The sequence below is a fragment of the Physella acuta genome, unplaced genomic scaffold, assembly GCF_028476545.2.
Source record: "Physella acuta isolate Inbredline_101_S28 unplaced genomic scaffold, ASM2847654v3 ptg001058l, whole genome shotgun sequence".
In the NCBI taxonomy this organism is placed as follows: domain Eukaryota; kingdom Metazoa; phylum Mollusca; class Gastropoda; family Physidae; genus Physella; species Physella acuta.
Genome location: NW_026732575.1, coordinates 1,577,501 through 1,603,590, shown reverse-complemented (window position 1 = coordinate 1,603,590; position 26,090 = coordinate 1,577,501). Strand labels below are relative to the sequence as shown.

The 26,090-nt window shown below is 36.9% G+C and overlaps 1 protein-coding gene across 2 annotated transcripts in view; it reads left to right on the top strand.

The window, feature by feature from the left end:
• Positions 1-838: 838 nt before the first annotated feature.
• LOC131955184 (uncharacterized) overlaps positions 839-26,090 on the top strand; it is a 43,668-nt gene continuing 18,416 nt past the window's right edge. The window contains exon 1 of one of the 2 annotated variants that reach the window (XM_059319197.1): positions 839-1,283. The gene's annotated coding sequence lies outside the window, so the exon portion shown is untranslated. Of the gene's footprint in view, positions 1,405-26,090 lie in introns of both variants that reach the window. The other variant, XM_059319196.1, reaches the window with a different exon arrangement.

Here is a 26,090-nt window from a genome sequence, read left to right as displayed (position 1 = left end):
AAGACAACAACCATAATGGCGGTGACACCAAATTGACTTTATTTTTAGTATATCATAAATGTTATCGTTGGAGGATAGGGGAGGGAAGGGGGGGGGGGGGGGGGAGAGACGACACCGTGTGTTTCCTCACCTGACCTAGCATGTCTGGAATCTCTGTCAGAACAACGAGAAAAAGTATACATAAATATTACAACATGTATTTGAAAATAAACACAGTGGTACTGTTTTTTAAAAAAATGATGAAACATTGCTTAAGGTCAAACAATTTTCACATTCTTCCCCCCCCCCCCACTCTCAGTCTCCAGCAAATAACTTACCCCCCCCCCCTCCCCCCTCAGTCTCCCGAAGAGAGCTTAACCCTTCTCCTCAATCAGTCTCCAGAAGATAACTTACCCCCCTCCCCTCCCAATCCTATATCAGTCTCTTGAAAAGAACTTAACCACCTACCCTACCACCTGCACCCCCTACAACCCCTCCCCCACCCCACCTTTATTGTGAAGAGAATCCTTGGATGGCACACCGGGTTAAACAAATTTAAAACGAAAAAAAAATACCGACACTGAGATGCTGAAATATTTTAAATTATTTTAAACGCATATCTTAATGTTTACGCGATTTTCGCTTGAGTTACGCGAATAAGCAACCGCGAAATTGCAAATATTTAAGATAAGAAAAACAGATAAGAAAAAAAAAATTCATCCGTTTTAAGATGAAGGGAGATGAAAAAAAAATGTTTTGAAGACGAATGTAAGTAAAAAAAAAATCCGCAAATATTGCTGGGGTTCTATTGAGAGCAGTGTGGATGAAAATACAGTTTGCGTAGGTGAGCACTAGACTCCACGTAGGCGTTTCAGGGAATTCGGCCGCGCAGGGAAGAAAGAGAGGTGCAAATAATGTAGTTGGGGCAGGGAAGCAACTCTTCAGGTAGGAGTTCTCAAGGGGGATAACCGGACTTTTTAAGGCGTAGGTTTGATAGAGGTAGCTTGCGAAGGAGAAACTAAAAGAAAGAAGAAAAAAGTAGGGAAAAGAATTTGTTCGGTTCGTTTCGATGGGGGTTTAGAAAAAAATTCAACCACAACAACACTGGAATTCTAGAAGTGTTTTTTTTTCCTGTTTTGAATTCAGAAATTCGGACACGAGTAGGATTGAGTTCTTTAAATGAATAACTAGGAAATATTTTTTTTCGTTTTGTGATTACAAAAACAAGATAAGACCTACATGGCAGAACTATTTTGTTCTATTGATAAACTGGAGAAAACAATAGAAGAACATACGCAACAATTGTAAGCAGATTTTCGATTTGTAAAACATCTTTCGAGAGGAATCAGGTCTAATTCAGTGATCGATATCCCGATTTTTCGACGCAAAGGACGGGGATTCGATTATCTGATCAATACATTAAAGGTAAGTGATTTTGTCTTTTTTTTTTAGTTAATTCAAATTACATCATAATTACAGCAGTGGCATAAATAGAGAAGTATGTCAATTGTTGTTATATTATTTCTAAAAGTAGGGCAGTATACATTGTACTAAGCTATGTATTGTATATATACATACATAAAGAGAAATACACTCACGCACACACAGATATAATCACACGTAGTAACACACACACACACACCCACGAACACACACATACATAAACACATAAACACACATACGCATGCATTTAAATATATATATATATATATATATATATATATATATATATATATATATATATATATATATATATATACATAATCCTGGCTTGTAGATAAATATGATATACAAATTACCCATCAGCCCCAGTCCACATACTTAACTCAACGAGGATCTATTATTCTATTGTCTGTCAGATTGTGACCATAGGCAACCGATCTACTATAGTTAGCGAAGCTGAGTTAGGTTTAGCCATGTATGCTTTACGTTTTCGGTTTATGCTAGGGATTAGGGTGATGGACTGGATTGTATACGAGCAGCGTAGGTTTAGGTTTATATGGCTTAGTTTTAGCGTGTTAGAGTGAATGCTTTAAATTGTTAAACGTGGATTAGGTCAGCCCTGAAGCAAACGAGGGTAGCTTATTTTCCCTAATGAGTTATTTGATCAAATTGCACAAGAGTGCGATCTGTTTGTAATCAACCTTCGCAAAGTAAAAAATGGGGAAAACGAGATGAAGGTTCAGCTTTGGCAGAAGTATTTCATATTCCTTTTTACATGCATTAGTCTCTCATAGAAAATATTTTTAAAATGCGCAAAGTTAATATGTGAAACTAAAATAACATAAATACTTTTAAGGAAATTGATAGATTTTGACGTCTTTTAGAGTAAATGTTTTTTTTAAACAATTTTTGCTATAAATAAAGTATAAATCCTCTGTCTAGCCTCATATCTTATCCAACACTAAAGAGAGCATTCCATCCTCTGCCTAGCCTGCTAATGTATCCAATACTAGAGAGAGTATTCCATCCTCTGTCTAGCCTAATGTTTTATCTAACACTAAAGAGAGCATCCCATCCTCAGTCTAGCTTTACCTTGTAATCTGGATCATATCAAACTCCTAACGAAATACATAATACGATATTTATATCTGTCTAGATCTAAGTAGCACTTGGTGGTAGATTCTAGTATCACTTGAAGATTTTCTTGCGGAAGAAAATCTATACTTTTTTATTTATGTGAGCTTTGCGCAGTTAGAATGGTACGTAAAACAAAACTGGTTTTGTTTTTTATGGGATTTGCCACGTGGAAAATAAATACGGGTTTTAAGTTTCGCATAATTTTAGACAAGGAGATGATGTTGGTTTTTTTATACGTGAGGGAATATATGGATATAATGGTGATTGAATAGGTGGATGGGTAGATGGATGGATATGTAGACGGATGGACGGATGGACGGATGGACGGATGGACGGATGGACGGATGGACGGATGGACGGATGGACGGATGGACGGATGGACGGATGGACGGATGGACGGATGGACGGATGGACGGATGGACGGATGGACGGATGGACGGATGGATGGATGGATGGATGAATGGATGGATGGATGGATGGATTAATGGATGGACAATTGGACGTATAGACTCTTGGATCAATAAAACTTGGTTTCTGGTTAAATGTTATCGAATTCTTTAAAAGAAATTGGCGGATATATAAACGGACGGTAGCTAGACATATAGATGCGCCTCATCGCTTTGAAAACCACTAAGACAAACACTCTTCCCTAAGAGGTTAGACGGAAGCTGTTGGAGATGATACAGACACTCGCAGGATAGAGCGGACAGTTTTTGCGCAGATTGTGCGTCTAAAAATAGATTACCTGCGTACTGGGAATTCCCGGATGTGATGACCTCGATAATAATGATGGCAGACAGAAAAGTTGGATCAGGAAACAATAAAAAAGAAAACGAAACAGATTGTATAAAACTGTATTTATCAGACGTAATTTAAATGCGTGTTTGATTAATTAAAAGACAATTTGATCAAAAATATAATGATGAAGTTTACTAATGCGCACTTGTTAATTAGTGCAGTTAAGAGTCTTGCTTTGCTATTTATCTTTTCATCAAATCCCTGATAATTCCAGTGTTCATGTTTAGTTGTAAAAATGTTACATTTGGTAGTTATTCATAATTGCACTTGAGTTTTATAATTGTATTTGTATTTCTTCAACAATGCATGGCCTCTAGCTATTCAATATATATATTTTTAGAGTATATTATTTGAAGCTGCTGTCTTTAAAAAAAATATTATCCGGATGTCCGTAGTCCGAAACGTTCGTAGTCCGAAACATTAAAAAATTCACTTTTCGAACCTGACAGTCCATGGTGCAACGGAAGTAGAGTTCGCCTGTTTCTGTGACCTTAGCATATGAAGAGAGAGTGTGATCAACGCTATGCGAAGACGCCTTTACTTTCCCTAACGTGAGTCTAAGACCCTTCAGACCTGGGTAAACTCGGGGACGTTCTACTGACTTGAACCCGGATTCGAACTGGAGACTTTCGGGTTGGCAGTCTAGTACTTAACCGCTACGCCACGCAGTCCCATCCCAAACATTAACATCCTACTTAATCCGAAACTAACCCCATTCATACTAAATCAGAAAAGTTCGAGAGCAAAAAAGTTCTTATTCAGAAACGTTTGAAATTTAAAACTTTCTAATTCGGAAACGCGCAAAAATAAATTAAAAAACATCAAAACGAAAAAATTCAAAGTAGATACGCTAGGCATTACGAGACTTTGCAGTACACCACTGTGAATCCCAACATTGACTTATCTTTACCTCACATAAATAGAAATCGTTGTTGTCTACTCCTAAATGAGAATGTTCCAAATCAATATGGCGTTTTAAGGTGGATCGATAGCCAGTAAAAGGGAAAAGGCTTGTTCACATCGCATTTCCGGTCATAGCGTGATATCCGGTTAGAGATACGGAAGTTTGGCGCCGTAAATCTGGGATTCAAAGAAACGCTGCTTAACCAGGCATCAAAAACTCGTTTTTTAAGCAAAGGGACAATGTGTGCATAATACGTGCATTACGTTCGTTTATAAATCTATATTCAGGGTTTATAGTTTAGTTTTTGTATACTCTGATCAGCAAAAAACATCTTTTAAATAAAATGTGTAACATCATTAAGATTTATTCTGATTTATAAGCATACAAACAAATAAAGTTGTATACATCACAAATGGTGCCATTGGTTTTTAATACTCCTATCAGTAAGACCGGTATTTAAATGAATTCTAAAATAATGTTAAGATTATCCTGTTTTAGAAGTATACAGATACAGTTGTATACATCATAAATGGTAAGATACACAGTTGAACACTCACAATACACTCGTTTGAGTCCCCGGGTTTGTGAATGAGATATTTCCCTGAATCACTCAGCCTAGATAGGCTAGTTCGTTCGTATTTAAAACGCCTTGGGTTTATTACTTATCACACACTAATACTCGTGAAACAATAAGTAACACAATCATACACCCGCAACAATAAGTAACACAATCATACACCCGCAACAATAAGTAACACAATCATACACCCGCAACAATAAGTAACACAGTTATACACTTGCAACCGTAAGTAAAATTTCCCTTTTAAGCTTAATGATCGAGAGCATAGTTCATAATGTTTCTTGAACTCAGCGTATGAAGGGTTAGTGTGGTCAGTACTACACCCATCCGGCTTTACTTTCCCTAAGATGAGTTAGGTACCTATCACAGCTGGGTAACTCTAGTCTAGACTGAGATCCGAACCCACGACTTTCGGGTTAGTCTATTAAAACAAGAAATGTACCGACAATTGAAGTTTTATTTTAAGCCAGATAGACTTCTTTTTAGCAAGAGTAAACCTCAATTTATATTTAATCAAATAAAATGCGTCTGATTTAAAAATAAAATAAGAAAAGTATTTTATTATTTTTTTTTTTCTCGCCTTCATATCACACCAACGCAAATATCTGATTTCATTTCATCTCTTTGAAAACCACTTTTATTGCCGACAGCTTCAACCATTGAACTAAGCCCATCCTGAATACATGACTGTTTTTAGAACTAAAATAAGACACCACCCACATCAGTTGGACTATAAAACAGACAAAACTTTTCATCAGGGTGAGATTCCGTCTTTTACCTTTTGCCAGGTAATGGTTGAGTACAGTGGTTTGGTAGAGCAAGTTATTTTTTTTCTACCATGGAGGTATTTTTTTTAAACGTGAGTAAAAATTCACGTGACTACCGTATTCCAGTGGTCACGAATACCAGGAGGTGGGGGGTGTGGATATTTTGGCGGGAAGACATGGGTGACCTAGTTTATGCGTTAATGCTGATTTGTAGGTTAATTAAGTAAATGGGTAGGTAGGGTGTTGAGAAAGTAGAGGCAAAGGTTAAGGTTTCCAGGTGCTAGAGAGGTGGGGGGGGGGGGGGGTATGGATGGGGGAGGATGAGTATGGGATGGGGGTAAAGTAAATAAGGGGAATATGGAGGTGTGTGTGTTGGGGTGAAAGGTGTATGAATATGGGGAAGGGTTTTGTGAGTATGAAGGAGGGTGTGTATGGGTAAGGAAGTTGTGTTTGTGTGGGTATGTGTGGAGGAGTGTGTGTGTGACTATGAAGGAGTGTGTGTATGAGTATGGATGAGGGTGTGTGAGTATTGAGGAGGTTGTGTGTTAGTATGGATGTTGGTGTGTGTGTGGGTATGTGTGGAGGAGTGTGTGTGTGTGTTGGTATGAATGAGTGTATGTATGAGTATGGAGGAGGGTGTGTGGGAGTATGGAGGAGTTTGTGGGTATGTATGGATGAAGGTGTGTGAGTGTATGGATGAGGGTTATGTTGGTATGGATGAGAGTGTTTGTGAGTGTGAAGGTGTGTGTCGGTGCAAAGTATGTTAGTATGGCTGGAGGGTGTATGTGTGTAAGTGGAGGCTGTGTGTGTATAGGTGGAGGGTGTATATGAGTATAGACGAAGATCGTGTGAGTGTATTCAGAACGAGTGTGCATGTTTAAGAAAACGGATCTCGGTGAGTACTGGCAATCCCTGTATTCCCCACCACCTCCCCGATATAACCACCAGCAAGCACGTGCATATGCCAGGGTAGAAAAAAAAACAACCCACAGAGGAAGAAAACTTGACCCACCTGTGTCTAAAAGTGAGCAGTCAGCACGCACGCGCCTTTTACCTGTTCAGTGGGTCAGCCCAACCTTGGCAACGCCTGCTTCGTAAACATTAATACATGGGCATTTTGAATTGGCGGGGAAAATATTGGAGGTTCTAGAATTTATGGGTTTTTTTCTCCATGGCTTTTCCTATAGGAGTGTGATAAACATCAGAACATAGATTCGGGGAATTTTAAAATTTTCAAAAAAAAAAAAAAAAAAGATAATGAAAGTAGACCTATAAATTTGCGTAGTTGTTGAACTAAAAAAATATAACCCTAATCCGTTGATTGTCAAAAATGTAATTCATCAGAAGTTTAAAAAAAAAATTATTCTTTTACATTATCATACTTATTCGGTTGCTTTAACAGGGATAAAGGTAGGGAAAAAAAACTTGCAAAACTAGGCAGGTAGGCCTAAAGGGTACAATTTTTGAACTCGATTTTTTAAATTTTCGGACAAGATAAAGAGAAAGGGGGGAGGGGATACTTTATCTGACATGCTCTGCACGTGTACACGTGCCAATGTACTCACTGGCATTATTTATATTAAAAAAACGTACGCAGAATATATTTGTATGCTACTGCTAGGTTGTTTAGTATTCGTGAACACAGTAAACAAATTCGGCCTAATTAGATGTTAAAAATGTGTAATGCACTTATTTTCAAATGATAAGAAAACCAATAAATTATTTATAAATTTACGAGTGCATGCCTTTCGGATAAAGGCCAAAAAAGAAATATAAGATACAATAAAAGGCTTTTCCTTAGTATCAAATCTCGTTATCATATTAGATGGATAACCGTTTCATATGAGGTCATTAGCTTGAAAGGCTTAGAACTAAAAATCTTCGTCACAAAAAATTTAGAAATTAGTGAATTTTAGAATTTAGTAAAATGTGAAGGATAGTGTATGAGACACGTTGATCTATATTTAGAGAAAATTAAAAATATTTAAATACAAGACGCTTACTTGGACAGAAGTAATGGTGGAGGTGTTTTACATCCATGGTTTGTCGAGTTGGTATGTTGTCTCTAGGTGGGTTAACTGCAGGCATGTCGAATCTTGATGTCTTGATTTCAAGTGTGTCGACTCTTGATGTGTTGACAACATGTAATGGTGGATGTGTTTTACTTCCATGGTGTGTCGACTTGTGGTGTTGTATCAATGGGTGTTACCTGTAGGTGTGTCGACTCTTGTTGTGTAGACTCTCTGTGTGTCAGCTCCTGGTGTGTAGAATCTAGGTGTGTTAAGTTGAGGTTTATCGACCCTTGATGTGTTGACTTTAAACGTGTAAACTCTTGATGTGTTGACCTCAGGTGTGTTGTTGCCACGTGTGTTAACTCCAGATTTCTTGAAGTGAACACCAATTGTTTTAATTTCAGTTGTAAACTCAACTTGTTCGAGCATACAATTCCATAAGACAGCAAGACACACACCACATATTAAACAAGTGATCCCATATCACAAGTGTCCTACACCTGACACTAAAACACCAAAAACACCCAGCACCTTATAGTTCCAGACCTCCAGGAAATTAAGCAGATCAATAGGACAACGATATTCTTCCTAAGGCTATTGAGCTAGAAGGGAGGTCACTTGATCTCCCATCAATCGTTTTGATGGCCTGGTTGTTTAATTGTGGTTAAGGTTCTTGGTTCTTGACTTACAGAAGAGGCCGCTCCTTTATGAGTTGTCATAGAAACAGAGAGATGTATTTTTTTCTCGTTGTTGTGGTTGAGATTTTCTTTGAGGAATTTTACAAAATGACTGATATTTGTTTAAAAAAGGGTTGATGGTTATGTGGTTTTAGAACTGGTGTTTTCAGTTTAACGACGTTCATATTGAAGCTGTTCTGTAATTGACTTATGATACTCGATTAATTTTAAAACGAACCTTATTTAATCGATCCAGACAAAAGAACTGAGCTTGAAGCAGATTTTGCTCAAAAGTGTGAAGAACTTTACTTCTTAAGATAAAATATTGTTTTTAAGAATTTTTTAGGCATCTCTTTTGGGTGGGAGCACTTAAGCACAGTCCGATATCCCCCCCCCCCCCGGCCCACAGAAAATAAAAGTAACCATCCACCACAAAATTTTAAATTCCCCCCCCCCCCCCCCCGCCGGGAAAAATGTCTAGAAAAAACAACCAATTGATTGTAGTTTTGGATTACAGTGGATTGGGAATTTCATTGGTTGTAGTGTTTACGTTACGTTGTAAAGGTCAAGGGTTAGTAGGTCAAGGGTGTACTCAGTAAAGTGTGTCGGTGGTGTCATGAAGTTGTCCAAGAAAAGTGGTATTTTTCTCTGTGTTGTTGTGTGTTTGTTTGTTGTGCGGTGTGTTTAAAAGGTGTGTTCTGATGTGTGTCCTGACGTATGTTGTGATGTGTGTTTAGAGGTGTGCTCTAAAGTGTGCTATGAAATGTGTTGTTAGGTATGTCGTTATTTGTGTTGTGAGGTGTGTTTCGAGGTGTGCTGTGAGCTGCGTGTAAAAGTAAAAGTAAAAACGTCTGAATATTTAAGAAAGTAAACAAGCAACGTAAATAGAAAAGTGGCGGGGAAATAAAACGTGACGAGGGATGGGGTTAGAAAATTAGATTAGCAAGACATGGTTTAGGTGAAGGGGAGCCCGTGATGACGATATTGCTGATAGAAATAACATGGTATACAAAACACGTACAGGTATTTTAGGTGAGTAGATAGGTAGAGGGTTTGGTAAGTGGGTGGGGAACTAAAATGTGAGTCGGTGGGGACCTATAAAGTGAGTGGTTGTGGAACTATATGGTGAGTGGTTGTAGAACTATATGGTGGGTGGGTGGGGAACTATAAGGTGAGTGGTTGGGAAAGAACTATAAGGTGATTGGTTGGGGAACTATAAGGTAAGTGATTGGGGAACTATAATGCGAGTGGTTGGGGAACTATAAGGTGAGTGGTTGGGGAACTATAAGGTAAGTGATTGGGGAACTATAAGGTGAGTGGTTGGGGAACTATAATGCGAGTGGTTGGGGAACTATAAGGTGAGTGGTTGGAGAGAGGTGAGTGGTTGGGGAACTATAAGGTGAGTGGTTGGGGAACTATAAGGTGAGTGGTTGGAGAGAGGTGAGTGGTTGGGGAACTATAAGGTGAGTGGTTGGAGAGAGGTGAGTGGTTGGGGAACTATAAGGTGAGTGGTTGGGGAACTATAAGGTAAGTGATTGGGGAACTATAATGCGAGTGGTTGGGGAACTATAAGGTGAGTGGTTGGAGAGAGGTGAGTGGTTGGGGAACTATAAGGTGAGTGGTTGGGGAACTATAAGGTGAGTGGTTGGGGAACTATAGGGGGAGTGGTTGGGGAACTATAAGGTGAGTGGTTGGGGAACTATAAGGGGAGTGGTTGGGGAACTATAAGGGGAGTGGTTGGGGAACTATAAGGTGAGTGGTTGGGGAACTATAAGGGGAGTGGTTGGGGAACTATAAGGTGGGTGGTTGGGGAACTATAAGGGGAGTGGTTGGGGAACTATAAGGTGTGTGGTTGGGGAAATATAATGCGAGTGGTTGGGGAACTTTAAGGTGTGTGGTTGGGGAACTATAAGGTGGGTGGTTGGGGAACTATAAGGTGAGTGGTTGGGGAACTATAAGGTGATTGGTTGGGGAACTATAAGGGGAGTGGTTGGGGAACTATAAGGGGAGTGGTTGGGGAACTATAAGGTGAGTGGTTGGGGAACTATAAGGGGAGTGGTTGGGGAACTATAAGGGGAGTGGTTGGGGAACTATAAGGTGAGTGGTTGGGGAACTATAAGGGGAGTGGTTGGGGAACTATAAGGTGAGTGGTTGGGGATCTATAAGGGGAGTGGTTGGGGAACTATAAGGGGAGTGGTTGGGGAACTATAAGGTGAGTGGTTGGGGAACTATAAGGGGAGTGGTTGGGGAACTATAAGGGGAGTGGTTGGGGAACTATAAGGTGAGTGGTTGGGGAACTATAAGGTGAGTGGTTGGGGAACTATAAGGTGAGTGGTTGGGGAACTATAAGGGGAGTGGTTGGGGAACTATAAGGTGAGTGGTTGGGGAACTATAAGGGGAGTGGTTGGGGAACTATAAGGTGAGTGGTTGGGGAACTATAAGGTGAGTGGTTGGGGAACTATAAGGGGAGTGGTTGGGGAACTATAAGGGGAGTGGTTGGGGAACTATAAGGGGAGTGGTTGGGGAACTATAAGGGGAGTGGTTGGGGAACTATAAGGTGAGTGGTTGGGGAACTATAATGTGAGTGGTTGGGGAACTATAAGATGAGTGGTTGGGGAACTATAAGGTGAGTGGTTGGGGAACTATAAGGTGAGTGGTTGGGGAACTATAAGGTGAGTGGTTGGGGAACTATAAGGGGAGTGGTTGGGGAAGTGGTTGGGAAACTGTGTATGGTAGGTGGACTAAAGCGAGGGGTTGTAGAAAGGTATGTGTTTGGCTGAGGAACGGTGAGTGGTTGGGGGCTATAAAGTTAATGGTTGGGAAACTGTGAGTGGTTAGGGGAATAGTGAGTGGTTGGGGGAACAGTGAGTGGTAGGCGAACAGTGAGTGGTTGGGGAACGGTGAGTGGTTGGGGAACTATAAGGTGAGTTTTTGGGAAACTATAAGGTGAGTGGTTGGGGAACGATGAGTGGTTGGGGAACTATAAGGTGAGTGGTTGGAGAAGGTGAGTGGTTGGGGAACGTTGAGTGGTTGGGGAACTATAAGGTGAGTGGTTGAAGAACGGTGAGTAATTGTAGAACCAACAAGTAGTTTATTGAGCACTTGTCTGCACTCCTGTACATGATTAAAACCATTTGGCTTCTTGTCACTGTGCTACACTAACCCCGCCATGATACAGGATAAAGTTGTTTACAACTTTCTTCATGTTTTATCTACTTCGTCATGTCAATTTACGTTAGACTGAATTGGTTGTATAAACAATACGTTACCTGATAGAATATCTTCAGAAAAAATCGGATTTTTCCCGCGGCTATGAGACAGAATCGATACTTTCATAAAATACTGCCATATTACATATTCATCTTTTTTATTGCCTTTTATAAATTACTGCTATTTAACATTTATATTAATAAATTAGTAAAAAAGTAATAAAACAAACTGATATATAAACAATAATCTAAGCTAACTAAATGTAAACAAAACAATCACGAAATGTCAAGTGACTACATTTAACATTTAACATCTAAATTGATGTGGCATTTCTCAAAGCTAAACGTAAAAGTACGAGGCCTGGATTTGTTAAAACTGTTATCAATACATTTGCACTCAAGTTTAAAAAAAATTCAATTTTTCTCTGCTCGTTTTGCCTTATGTACGTAGTGGCATAGGTATAGAAAAAAGCTCCATAATTCGGTATATATATATATATATATATATATATATATATATATATATATATATATATATATATATACATATATATATATACATATATATATATGTATATATATATATATATATATCTGTATGTGTATGTAGGGATATAAAGAATAAAATGATATAGGGATGTACAGAAGAGAATGATATAGGGATGTACAGAAGAGAATGATATAGGGATGTACAGATGAAAATGATATAGGGATGTACAGAAGAGAATGATATAGGGATGTACAGAATGATATAGGGATGTACAGATGAAAATGATATAGGGATGTACAGAAGAGAATGATATAGGGATGTACAGAATGATATAGGGATGTATAGAAAAAAAATGATATAGAGGTAAACAGAAGAAAATGCACGAGTGTTATGAAGGGAAAGAGGAGAGAAGCAATGAAAAAAACAAGTGGCACATTCCCCTTTAGTTTACCCCTGTATTACCGCTTGGCATCGAGCCAGAGTAGGGTAGACTTGAATGGCGAAAGGTGGGGGGAGGGAGGGGAGGGAGGAAATTGTGTGTGGAGGATGAGGATGGGGAGTTATGGTAGAGAAAGCATGGAGATAGCGTATACGGATTTATTTTATTGAAGAACAGTTGTTTATTTATTTTAGTGCTGATTTATTATTTACAAGTTATTCTGCTAGAAGCTAAGGAACCATTAAAATAGATAGGTTTGTGTGGTTTAAGCAAAGGTTAGTTTGTGAGGTTCTATACAAGGAGTATGCATTGAGTGATGGAAATAGAATTAGCTCGGTGTACTTGATTTGACAGGTCGTAAATTCAGAAGGGAGGTAGCCTACGTATTTTTCAATCAATTAATCAACAGTACAAAGTACAGTTTCTTATGTCAATAATGTAAGCCGGAGATACTATTTTTCTTTCACTCGGCAATGAATACATACATATATATATATATATATATGTATATATATATATATATATATATATATATATATATATATATTATGTTATGTTGAGTGTGTGTTGTGAGTAAAGCAGAATGTTAAAATAAACTTCATCAAATTATTCTGGATAATGTCTAGATTAAAAACAGTCAATACCTCAATCATCCCTACGTGTGTATGCGTTGATAAATAAAATCATAAAAACCGTAACTCTAATTACCGGATGTTGCAGTAAAATGAAAACAAAAAATTCTAGACAAACAATTAATGGAACAAAATACGTAAAAACCAGAAGAGGTAATCAAGTGCAAATTTTTAACAGTTCGACATATTGTATACACACTGCAATCAGGTTTCTGTCGATGTATTCAAGGATTGCATTTTTTTGTAGTGGGGAGGGGGGGGGGGAGGGGGGGGGGAGGGAGGGAATAGCAGACAAAGCCAGATAAAAACACAATCAAGTCTAGCAATTTTTTTTTTGTTTTCATGTCTAACAAGGTAATCCAAAAGTCTGATTTAAGTCCCATCTTTTAGTATGCAGAATTCGATTGCCTAATTCTTACGTTTCTGTATTGCGTATGCAAGCTTTTTTAGAACGATTCATTGCATGAGACAAGTCTAATGTGACATAAGCAGAAAAGGTGGTAAATAATTATAATTAAATTGTTTAACTACCACAAATTAAAGGTAATTAAAATCACACTAACAACTGGAGTCACACCAAGAGAAACATTGGAAAGCAAACATAAATGTCATTTTAGCCTAATTTACTACTACACACATAACACACTTAGCAGTAATATGTATATATTTCTGTAAGTATATATATATATATATATATATATATATATATATATATATATATATATATATATATATATATATATATATATATATACGTTTATTTATATATATGTATATGACTATATGTAACTAAATATATGCATATAAATAAACCTATATAAACGCCTATATATATATATATATATATATATATATATATATATATATATATATATATATATATATATATATATATATTTCTGTACATGCTTACATGACTATATATGACTAAAAGTATGACTATATATAAGCCTATATATATATAATAATCATTAAAAAAGTTTTAAAAAACCCACGTTTTCTGATTGAACTAAAAAGTAGAAAATAAATGCTATAGGCCCTACATCACAATAATGCAAGCGATCACTCTACTATAAGCGATCAAAAACGTGGGGCGCCGAAGTAAAAGTTATATTACTATTGATTAGATAATACTATTGACTTTTATTAGGGAGCTTGTAGAGAGTCAACAGTATTAGAAACTGTAAGAAAATCACGGCGCCCCACGTTTTTGCTCGCTTATAGTAGAGTGATCGCTTGCATTATTGTGATGTAGGGCCTATAGCATTTATTTTCTACTTTTTAGTTCAATCAGAAAACGTGGGTTTTTTAAAACTTTTTTAATGATTATTATTTTCTACTTTTTAGTCTTTGTCTGTTTGTTTGCATTAAAATCTTGCTATCGATTTTATCTTTTCACTTTTTTTGGGTAAACGAAGACAACTCGTAAAAAGACAACTCGTAAAAAGACAACTCGTAAAAAACACGTTGTTTGTATACGTTACTGACTAGAACACATAGATTTGAACCCGTGTCGAGTGGGTTAGCAATCGTGTGCCCAACCACTCGACCATATCGTCTCCCCCAAACTGGCCTACCTCCTGTAAGTTTAAACTCGGTTCAAGCTAAATTCTCTGCCCCTAAGCCTGTGGCGACATGTGATCGTTCGCTTCACTGCGCGCGAGGTACGCGTCGCTGGTTTTTTTTCTAATGGCTAGCAGAGGATAATTATATATATAGATTATATAGCGGTCTAAAATGCTCAATAAAATGTTTCCATTGATCAATTTAGTAATAATAACAATTGAATATTCAATGGTCATCCAAAAGAAAGCTTCCCTGAAAATTTCAGCGCGCTAGCTAACTGGGAAGTGCCAGAAATTTCGATCGCAAGATTTGATTGGAAAGACAAACAAACAGAGAAAGCAAGTTAAAGAAAACGTGGGAATATATATATATATATATATATATATATATACATATATACCGGCTTCTCCCCTACCTGGCCCCACACACAGGCCGACACTGATCAGACCACGAGCAATTAATTAACTAAAACCAACTCATAACACCCCCCTCCCTATCTCCCAAACAACCTAAATTGCAGGCTTTACACACAGTCTGCGCCTGTACTTAACTCTACTGTGGTTTTCCTGACGTTCTGGCATAACGTATTAATTGTACTCATACCCTAAGTCAGCGTGGTTATTTTTTCTAAACCTGGCACCCCACCCCCCCCTCTCCTCTCCTCACCCCTCTCCACCTCCTCTCCTACCTGACGCACCTGTTGTAAGGGTGGATGTTTGTTGTTCAGCCACGTCTGCTGCTATCTGTTAAATTGCCAAGAAAAAAAATACAAGTTCTGCAACATTTAAGAGATTAATTCTCGAAAAAAAATTCTGAAAAAAAAATAAAGACAAGAAACTCGGTTAAATCAATCAGTTTTAGTGTTGAAATTATGCACCCTGAAATTCTAGACTGTTAGCTATAAGAATACATTTTTCAAAACTTGAGTTCTAATCAAAATTGTATTTAAAAAGGCTAGCTCATTATGTTATAAAAATTATTTAAAAAGAAAACAAAAAAAAACAAACAAATTAAACACGAAATTTGAACACAGACAAAATATTAATAAAGCTTCAGATATTTCAAGTGCTAGAAGAACAGAGATTTCAATTAGCAGAGAATTGAGAACTAGACTTGGAGCAGATCTTGACTTAATGCTGATTTTATGTTGAGCTGGTTGATGGGTCTCTTATTTAAACCTAAGAAGTGGAACAACAGCATTATTTGATGGTGGAACGACATCATTTTTTGATGGTGGAACAACATCATTATTCTGATGGTGGAACAACAGGATTATTCTGACGGTGGAACAACAGCATTATTCTGATGGTGGAACAACAGCATTATTCTGATGGTGGGGAAACATCGATATTTGATGGTTTAACAGCAGCATTTACGCAATGGTGGCGCACCAGCATTTACCTGATGGTGGTACAGCAGCATTTACCTATTGGTGGTACAACAGCATTATTTAAATGGCGGAACGACAGCATTAAACTAGCATACACACCGTGTAATTCTCGTGTAGATATTTCAGTACACCTGCATAAGTTCTTAAGCTTTGTGAACACACCTAACCGTGATGAAATACTATAAGAAAAATATGCATTTTTTTACATTTCTCCTGTACAGAAATCGTTCTCACGTTACAATAACGCGAGAAGGACTTGTAACAAAGCCACAGGAAAACAATAGATTTAACATTTCACAGAGTTTAGTCAGAAATACATGGATTGTAATGGAAATGTCTGGGCCACAACTAGTTGGCCTCCACATAGGTAATGCATTCTGGTCGGGTTATGTCGAACTAATTACAACCTTTAATGGAACGATTATCATAACCTGTAACTTTACCCTGTCCATAAAGCAAATTTTAATCCTTAGCCTAAATATTACCCCAATCTGTATCTTAATTTTAAACTTAATCCTAATCCTAATTTAACGTCGACTCTTTAATTCTTATTTTGACTTAAATATAACCCAAACAGCGATATAGATTCGAAAAGGTTTAGACGAATCAACCCCCACCACCCCCACTCAACCCCACCCCCACAAATAAAAAAAAGAATAAAGGCCCAGATGAAATGATCGGGTACCATCAAGGTCCCAGATGAAATGATCGGGTACCATCAAGGTCCCAGATGAAATGATCGGGTACCATCAAGGTCCCAAATGAAATAATCGGGTACCATCAAAGTCCCAGATAAAATGATCGGGTACCATCAAGGTCCCAGATGAAATGATCGGGTACCATCAAGGTCCCAGATGAAATAATCGGGTACCATCAAAGTCCCAGATAAAATGATCGGGTACCATCAAGGTCCCAGATGAAATTATCAGGCACCATCAACTCAAAACCGGCCGGCTCACCCCAGACGTATCTCAACTCAGAACCTCAGACGGAGCTTAACTCAGAGTCGACCCGAAGGAGCTTAACTGCGCACTTAACAACTGTCTGACGGAGAAGGCATCCAGGGCCCGGTGCGTGTTTATGAATGGAGCTCAGGGTGAGTTAACACGTGCAGTGCGACCTTGATGGCGTGAGTGGGTGGATTTCCGGCCTAGCCAGTGGATGGATGGATGCTATATTTAGATCTAATCTAGGGTATGTAATGAGGAGGTGGAGATCTGGGTAATATATTTGCTTGACGGAAGTAATTTAATTTTGGTAATTATGGTGTGGTTATCAAAGATGTGTACTAATTGGATGAAATTAGGTAGTTTGATAAATGGGGTTAGAGCGACTATAAAAAACAAATGGTTTGGATTATGTTAGGTTTATGGAGTTAGAATGAGAATAAGTTCATTAATACAAACGGAGTATATTGCATGTATTTAGCACAGTAAAGTATCCCGTTTTACTTAGCACAACTTCGTATTCCCGTGTAATTAGCACAACTTCGTATTTCCCTATATTTAGCACAGTAAAGTATCCCGTTTTACTTAGCACAACTTCGTATTTCCGTATATTTAGCACAACTTCGTATTTCCGTATATTTAGCACAACTTCGTATTTCCGTATATTTAGCACAGCATTGTATTTCCATATATTTAGCATCGTAGGGTATATTTAGCACAACTTTGTTTTTCCGTATATTTCAACATCTTATTCCCGTATATTTAGTACAACTTCGTATTTCCGTATATTTAGCACAACTTTGTATTTCCGTAAATTTAGCATCTTATCGTATTCCCGTATATTTAGCACAGCATCATATTCCCGTATATTTAGCACAGCATCGTATTCCCGTATATTTAGCATATCATTGTATTCCCGTATATTTAGCACAACTTCGTATTCCCGTATATTTAGCACAGCATTTTATTCCCGTATATTTAGCACAGCATTGTATTCCCGTATATTTAGCATCTAACGATTTCCCACACAACTTCCCGTAACATTAGACATCGGGTTTATTATTTGTTGAGCCACGGACAAGACATTGAGCAGACGCCGGTCCGGTAATTCGATGCCCACCAGCGATGAGCGCTGGCAGGATCGAACACATGGGCACATTCTGCCCATGCCCTGGCTTATCCGTAAAACAAATGTGGTTTGTATCGAATTGTACCGTAACGGTTGCTTTGATAGTTGTGTGTTTGTCAGTCAAGACGGTTTCTCGACGATCTATTTTCTAGTGAAGTTATCAGTATCGATACCAAACGTAATGATTAATTCACTACGATACCCAACAGCATGATTATTCGATACCTCAGCTCGTGATAATTTCAGTGCAATACATCGACGTAATACTAATTTCATTACGATACTCTTCAAGATGATTTCATTGGCGATACCCTTTTTCATAAAAATTTTAGTACGATGCCCAAAGTAATGAATAATGCATTACGATACTGTACATACTAATGATTTTAGCACCGCAATTACATAATGATACTTTTAGTACAATACCATACGTAATGATTATTTTATTACGATACCCTACCCCATGATAATTTCTGTACGATACCCCAGGTAATAATTTTTACATTACGATACCCTAGTTAATTATGACTATACATCACTTATGATTATTTTACTACGATACCCAACGAAAAGATAATTTCATTACGATACCCTTTATAATGCTGAACAGTACGATACCCCTCTTATGCTTATTTCAGTACGATACTGACAAAAACATAATTTCATTACGATACCCTATATATTGTTCAACAATACGATACACCTCTTATGATCATTTCATTACGCAACTCTACTTTCCTAATTTTAGTGCTATCCCCACATGACTGTCATTTCCGATATTGGTGGTCTAGCCGGTTTCATTAAGGTTTTGATTTAAAGTTACATTAACAGTAGAGTGTCGTTCCTAAAATAACGTCACGCATCTAATTCGAAAGGGGGTGGGGTAGGGTGTGGGATGGGGGTGGTCCAGTGCTAGAGAGTATGAGCTACGTGTTGTATAAGCTGGGAGAAAGGTTGTGAAGCACACATTTTATTCCTAGTTCTAGAAAGTGGTATCACAAATTATAGAAGTTGAAATATATCTAGTAGCAACGGGAGGGGTCGTTATTCTTTACAAGTGATGATCAGGTATGACATTGTCCCTTCGTGTAGTAGTATATTTAGCAATATTGTTTTCTTAATACATATAGTACTCAACCCCTCCTCACCCCACACACACACTCCCTCACCAATCAAGTTCCTATTTCACTGCGAAGCCTAGATTCCTATCTTAAATACAGAAACTGAAATTAATGAATGTGAACTAAAATGAATTAATTCAGGAAACATTAATTAGTCATCCAGTTAATTCAAATTAGATGTCAGATTTCCATGTCATCGGGGCTTGACCCACGTACCAAGTTTGAAACAAATCGGTCGATTAGAAGTGCTCGAAATTTCGCTCGACAATTTTGATCTATGACGACAGAGGAAGCAAGTTAAATAAAAGCTTGGAAAAAGTGAATAATGTGTTGTAAAAATATAAGCACCATTTAAATATGGAGTTGTGTTTGTAAATTTTTTTTTTTTTGCTATTCAGCGTCTAGGCTACTCATCGACTACTCATAGATTTGTCCATAAATGATGAGTGGTGGGGGGGGGGGTAGGTGGAAGTGTGGCATCCTTTTAAGATGTGTGTGTGTGTGAGGGGAGGGGGGATCTGAATATTTTTGACGATAATTAATTATGAAATGGGGGAAGGAAGAGGGTGTTAAATTTTTTTAATAAGTGATAAGTCAATTATGTACCTTAACCTTTCAACTCTTTTTCAATTCATCATCCTATAAACTCAAGGTAGGGTTTGGTTGGGGCACTACAGCTGATTTTTTTCATAACAATTTGCATCCTTCTCAGATCTTCTGCTTATTAAGTTCGATGTCATCCATATAATATCGTCTTTGTCTCCCCCGAATTCAGAGTTCCTTCCCGGTTATATATTCCCTACAGCACCCCCCCTGAACAAAATATAATTTATATATATATATATATATATATATATATATATATAATATATATATATATATATATATATATATATACTTATTTATATTTATTTAATAATTTTATATATATATATATATATATATATATATATATATATATATATATATATATATATATATATATATATATATATATACTTTTACCAGTGCCTACCCCCACCCAAAAAATTATTCGCCCCCCCCCCCCCCCCCGAAATTTTTAAGTGCCCACGAAAAAAAATGGTCTAAAAGAAACACTACCCGAGTTATTCCCCTGGCATTGTGTCCAAAAAAATTATATACATTCTAAACTTAGCCGTTATTTACATATGTCACCACGGACATTCTGCCCTTTGTGTCCGCCAATTAAAAGTCTGGCACCCCCGCTCCGGTCATGAGAACAGAGCTCCGCGACACCCTGACCTACCGCACGGGAGACAATCCATCCATTGACCTACCACCAAAAAGTCATGACCCCCTGACGCGCTAACCCACCCCCCAAGACTCAACACCAACAGAGGACAACAACCAGTTATCCGAAAGGAAGTTATTAAATGTTTGCACCCTATCCCACTAAACCTGACCTTTGACCTTCGTCGGGTGTTTTTTTTTTTTTAACCACTGGGAGACTACTACGACAGTACCTATTTTTTTTCTACCTAAAAAAATCTTATTTCCCCTAAATACAAAGAAGTTAAGCAAATAATCGAAGCCGGATGGTGTCCCCTGGGTGAGCTGGAGGAGTTATGTTCTCTTTGAAAATCGGCGCCGTTGGTGAATGTAGTCTGGAGGTTGTAAAGGCACGGCTGGGTTTAAAATACATAAATACTAAACACAAAATGTTTATTAAATGTTTAAAAAAATTCTAATTTAATGTGTCCAAAATTTTGAAAAAAAAATGTTTCAACGAAATTGATTCCAGACAGACGATTAAAAAAGTGAGTATAAACATTTTAATAAACGTATGCTTATCATAAGCCCCACAAAATTACAGCTGTAAACCCACTCATAAACATAAAATTAACACCGACACACACACACACACACATATAATATATATATATATATATATATATATATATATATATATATATATATATATATATATTATATATATATATATATATATATCGCGTACAATTTAATTCAATGTGATAAAGGCACACCACACACACAAAGAGTTTTCTTAATCAATTTTTTTTATTTTTTCTTGGTTCCTCGTAAGAACTATTTACTAATTCATTTTGAGGTAAACAAATAAAATTTAAATGGATCTAACTTCAAGGTTGGTACCATACCACATTTACTACATATGATATCTCTTCCAGACATAGCTACCACCCCCCCCCCCCCCCCCCCCCCCAAATCCCACTTTTTTATCTCTCTATTTTTCTTCCACGACCAAGCGTCAGGCATACAGAGAACGAAACTTGTCAAAGATAAATGTTCGTATAGAAATCAATTTTTTTTGGTTAGATTGTGTGAACCACACCTTTGGTAAAGTTTCTAGCAACGTGCTGCTTCGTTAGATTTTTTGTCCGTTAGTTTTGTGTTTACATTAATATTTTTTTTTTTCAAAAATATATCTATTACACTACTCATGAAACGAAATGACAATCTAATTTCTTTTTTCATGCTTTTAATTTCACGCTTATGTTATCTCTCCTTGGCTATCATAGGTTTGGTTATTACAAACATAATGTTTTTTTTGGTTTAAGTTTGTCCGTTAAATCACTGCAGTCGCGAGGCTAAATATGTTCGCTATCCGCCTGCCCTCTAAATTATCCCTTACTCTCCTGCCCTCTAAATTTATCCCTTACTCCCACGGCCCTCTAAATTTATCTCCCTTACTCTCCTGTCCTCTAGTCTAAATTTATCCCTTACTCTCCTGTCCTCTAAATTTATCCCTTACTCCACGGTCCCTCTAAATTTATCCCTTACTCACCTGTCCTCTAAATTTATCCCTTACTCTCCTGCCCTCTAAATTTATCCCTTACTCCACGGCCCTCTAAATTTATCCCTTACTCACCTTCCCTCTAAATTTATCCCTTACTCCACGGTCCTCTAAATTTATCCTTACTCCACGGTCCTCTAAATTTATCCCTACTCCACGGTCCTCTAGTCTAAATTTATCCCTTACTCTCCCCTGTCCTCTAAACTTATCCCTTACTTCCCTGCCCTCTAAATTTATCCCTTACTCCCCTGTCCTCTAGTCTAAATTTATCCCTTACTTCCCTGCCCTCTAAATTTATCCCTTACTCCCCTGTCCTCTAAATTTTATCCCTTACTCCGCTGTCCTCTAGTCTAAATTTATCCCTTACTTCCCTGCCCTCTAAATTTATCCCTTACTCCCCTGTCCTCTAAATTTATCCCTTACTCCGCTGTCCTCTAAATTTATCCCTTACTCCACGGTCCTCTAGTCCAAATTTATTCCTTACTCCCCTATAGAAACCTGTCTAAATTTCCTATCGTATGTCCAGCGTCAGTTGAAAGCCAACAGAGGACAATGGACGGGCGTGTCCGAATCTAATTAATCAAAGTGCTCTTCTGAACACGAGGTGAAAGGAGCGAGTATCCGTGTTGGTATAGTGTTTTAGGAAAAATAAAGTAGCCAGTCACGGAAGTATTGAGAAAAAAAATTAATTGGTTAGTGGCACATTGGTATATGAGCAAATCGAGTCGAAAATGCTTTAAAGAAAAAAAAATACTCTTGATTATACGGTTTCGGTAAAGAAATGTATGAAAAAAAAATTAAGAATTTATCTCTTCGCTTTTGGAGTGACATTTTTTCGAAAATTTTTTTATAGATATGGATGAACAACAAAACATAAAAATACAATTTTAGACCCTGTAATTAAAAAAAAATATTGAAATAATTTTGTTTTGTTAGGTACATGTGACCTGCAATACAAAGATCTGCTATCTTATCATACAGACTAGCCAGGTAATAGAAAACATCACTCTAAATATCTGGAAGAGAAATCTCCAACAGGTAATGGAAATAGGGAAGGGGGGATAAAAAATAAGAAGAAGGGGACGATACTCTTAACGACAATCAAGATGGGGGTGATAGTAAAATGAAGAAAAGAAACCTACCCGGACATGGAGGCTTATCACCAAGGGCACTAACTCGACCCTGTTTCAGGGAAGGGAGATCACTTTGATTAGGAAAAAAGGAAATTAAGAAAGTGGCCAGAGGATGAGATGTTTAGAGAGGGGGACTAGTTTTCTATAGGTGTTTGTTGAGAGGGAATAGTGTTGTGTGTGTTTGGACAGGATAGGGTAAGGTTAGCTTTTGTCCAGTGTTTGGTTGGTTGCTGGTTGTGTCTGGTAGTGGCTGGTAGTGGCTGGTAGTGGCTGATTGGTGGCTGGTAGTGGCTGATTGGTGGCTGGTAGTGGCTGATTGGTGGCTGGTAGTGGCTGATTGGTGGCTGGTAGTGGCTGGCACTACAAGCATTGATGTGGTCAGTCCAGCATTGTCATACCCGGAAATTTTATCGCGTTATATAATACACACTGCTATACACCCGCACACATATATATTTAAATGTATATACACAAATGTATATATATATATATATATATATATATATATATATATATATACACACATATATATATATATATATATATATATATATATATATATATATATATATATATATATATATATATATATATATATATATATATATATGTATATATATATATATATATGTGTGTGTGTATATATATATATATATGTATGTATATATATATGTATGTATATAATATATATATATATATATATATATATATTATATATATATATATATATATATTATATAATATATATATATATATATATATATATATATGTATATATATATATATATATATATATATGTATATATATATATATATATATATATGTATATATATTATATTATATATATATATGTATATATATATATACATATATATATATATATATATATATATATATATATACATTTATTAATCAATTTTTAAAAACATTATATTGCTACGACTCCGTCTAGAAAGACACTGTTAGAGAATATTGACACTCAGCGATTGAAGCAGTTAGTTAAACAATCAGCTCATTAAGTCCGAACCAATTATACGAATATTATATCGATTTTCACACTCTCTGACCCACTTTCGCCACTAGTTTTGTAATCAAGAGTAACCTTCCATGATATTTTTTCCCCCCATTTATTCTCTCCCTTTTCGATGACCTATTTTCATCAAAGGGTGGCCAGAAAAATAAATTGGACGTTTGGTTCTTAAAAGCTTCGAGTTAGCGTTTGTACGAGTCGCGGGCTACAGATGGCAGAAACCTCATTTCGGTTCAAGAATAATGCCATTAGCTTAGAGCTACCGCTAACAGACTCGGAATTTATCCCCAAATGGACTTTTCTTCAAGTGTGGGGAAAGTGAAAAACATTTTTTTTTTTGCTTTTTTTTTTTGTAAGAATTGTTTGTGAAGACGATTCGACAGGAAGTGATGTTTTCTGTAATGACGTTTTAACGGAAGTGGCCCAGACAAGTTTCAACACAGGTCCTTTTGACACTTGTGTTGAGTGGTTTTCTTTCAGAACGTTGTGACAAAACTAAATTTTGGAGGTTATCTCTTCTCGAAAGTTTTGTGATTAGACGAAATTTGTGTGGTTTTACTCAATTTTTGCGGTGTTACTAAACTTGTGTGAATCCCAAACTTTAGTAACACCGCAAAAATTGAGTAAAACCACACAAATTTTGTCTAATCACAAAACTTTCTACAAGAGATAACCTCCAAAATTTAGTTTTGTCACAAAGTGTGAATCCAAAACTTGTGTAATTTCAAAAAAATTGTTGTTTGTTTTTTACTAAAGCTGTGTCATGGGTAATTCTACTATAGTTTAATCAAAGCATTGTTTAATTAATGTTTGTATATGTCTATAACAATTCTGTATTTCAAAATATTTTACATACACCCAACTTATTTTTCTGTGTATCCGATACTTTTTACGATCATCCAACACGTTTTCCCTTAAATAATATTCCCGTTCTTAAGTTTTTCATCGAACTGTTCATCGTTTCAGTTTAATAACTAATTTGACTATCACCAATTAAAACCTTAGTGATTTCGAGCAATGGAGTTAACTACTACTTACGACGTATATTTTGGAGTTCGGATCTCACTCAGACTTCGAAAGTTTATTCAGGTTGTGCCACGGTGCCTGACTCGGCACACTGATTACACCCCTGAACCCTCCCTCCCAAGGAGGTAGGACCTAAGATATAACACCCACTGAATGACGTTAGTAGATCCATCTACATCATATATCTTTCTACTGATGATGTTTGATGTAGCTCTCATTACCTGATCATTCCAATCACTACCTGAGTCATATTTACTTCAATTACTGATTATCAAAACAATGTTGCGTACCTGATAGTGTTAACTGACCCCAAATTTCCCATTCATCCTCAACCATGGGTTCTCACTTTCCCTGATTCTAACCAAAACCCTGATTATAATCATTAACCTTAACCCTAACACTGGCACCAACTCTCATCTCAACCTTCAGATAATCCATGAAAAAACACCTGTCAAAACCACACTGTTCTAACGATGTGATTTTTTTTTCATCTTCTTTTTACTTTTGAGAGCACGGTACGATAAGGATAAGTAAGTTTATGTGTTTTATCACGTCTAGACTGAGCCAATCAGTTTATGTGAATTATCATTTGTCTAGACTGAATAAAACTCTCTCAGATGCAACTAATTGCAAACTTTTTTACCAGATTTTTTAACGTTTGTGGTCAAATCCCGTAACACAGATTTTACCTATGTCTAATTAAGGGATTTATTTCAAACTTAACTAGTTGAGTTTATCAATTCTTGTGGTCAAATCCCATACGATTTTACCTATGTCTAATTGAGGGATTTATTCAAAACTTTACTAGTTGAATGGATCAACATCTGTCCTTTAAAAAAAAAAACTGTAGTAGTGAAGTATGTAAGTACGTTAGCTTTTCGAACCT